The sequence below is a fragment of the Alligator sinensis genome, unplaced genomic scaffold, assembly GCF_000455745.1.
Source record: "Alligator sinensis unplaced genomic scaffold, ASM45574v1 scaffold46_1, whole genome shotgun sequence".
Taxonomy (NCBI): domain Eukaryota; kingdom Metazoa; phylum Chordata; order Crocodylia; family Alligatoridae; genus Alligator; species Alligator sinensis.
In genome coordinates, this window is record NW_005841907.1 from 3,828,703 (window position 1) to 3,830,456 (window position 1,754).

Here is a 1,754-nt window from a genome sequence, read left to right on the forward strand (position 1 = left end):
CTGAAATTTACACTGACATATTAGCCAATACAAAAGCAGGGAAAGTGCAAATGTTTATAGAAGTAAAAATTGTTGAATTTCTCTAACTAGTATATTTTCATTTGACCAATGTTACTGCTAATGCAAAACTACTTATGTCTATTCAATTTCTCCAAGGAAGAATATGAAACTTTGAATTTTTCTTAACAGCTGTCATATTGTGTCCTTATATATGGCACCTGATTTTCCTTGTTACTATTTTATCCCCCATTACATTATGCTAAGTTTTGTAGCAATCATGCCACAATTACACTCTTATTACACACATGTATACAACCACAGAAGACAGAGGAGAGTCAGAAGCCGTGTCTAAACAAGATGCTTACTGTGCAGTAGCTTGTTAGTACGGTGCAGTAGTGTCACAAGGCACAAACCGGGATGCAATGCTACTGTATGGTAGTGTAACAGGGAGAGACAAATGGGGGAGACCCCAAAGCCCAAGGGGGGAACCCTGGGTCCAGAAAACAGGGGAGGGACAGAAAAAGCAAAAGTAAAAAAAGAACACTTACTTGCAGCAAAACCTGAGGCAAAGCAGGAACACCGGGAAGAACCTGTGCGGGCCATTAGCCGTGCTTTCATTCAGCTGCGGCTGGCTGGTGATGTCAGCAGCAATTGCCAGCCGGCAGGGATAAAAAGGACGGCCCACAGAGAGGTGGGGGATCGGATGCTGGGAGGAATCTCAGCCGGGGGAGTCAGCCAGAAGTATGGAACAGAGCGAGAGATGGCGATCCCCAACAGAGGCGGATCCGATGCCTCACACGGTGAGGGAGAAGCTGTCGGCAGCGATAAAGACAAACTTGCGCTTGGGGCAGGAGCTCCAGTGCAGGGAAAGGCGGGTGAAGAAGACAGAAGCTGGAGAACCCCTGTGCCTATCAGCCTCCACAGAGAAGGGGGAGGCACTGGCCCTCCCTACAGCTTCCAAACAGGGGGGAAGGGGGAGGGACCCAGGGGACCTGAGGAGATGCCTCAGAGAGAGGGGCAATATTGTGAAGCCCCAGAGAGAGGGCAGAGAGAGGGCATCATTATTGCAAAACCCCAGAGAGAGGGCAGCATTACTGCGAAACCCCAGAGAGAGGGCAGCATTACTGCGAAACCCCAGAGAGAGGGCAGCATCACGGAGGAGCCCCAGGGAAGGGGAGCAGCATTATTGTGAAAGCCCAGAGAGAGGGCGATGAGACTGTGAAGGCCCAGAAAGTGGGTGAAAATACCGAAGGCCCAGAGAGAGGGCAACAATACCGAGAGGCCCAGAAAGAGGGCAATAACATTGTAAAGGCCCAGAGAGAGGGCAACGATAGCCAGGGCTGTAGGGACCAAGCCGGGGGGCTAGGTGAACAAGAAAGGGCCCTAGCGGTCAGATAGGAGCACAGGGTGTATATTGGGCACATGCAGAGTGCACGGTGTCAGTGGTAGTTTTCTTGCATTTTTCTTTTGCTATAGAGCATTTTGTGTTTCCCCGTGCCGGAAGGGGTTGAGGCGGAGGGAAGCGAGGAGAACAAAGTAAGGAGCTGTACGCTTATGGATTGAAAGACACTCGTGGTGCACAAGATCGGCTGCAGGATCGACAGTGACCTGCCAGGCTGGGTATAGGGCGAGGTAGAGGGGAGGTGGAGCCTCACAGAAGACCGCGGAAGGAACGAGTGGCCAGCGAGAGAAACTGCGCAGTACTGAGCCCCCCCCACTGAAGAAGATTCAAAGTCGTGGCAGGCGAGAAAGGG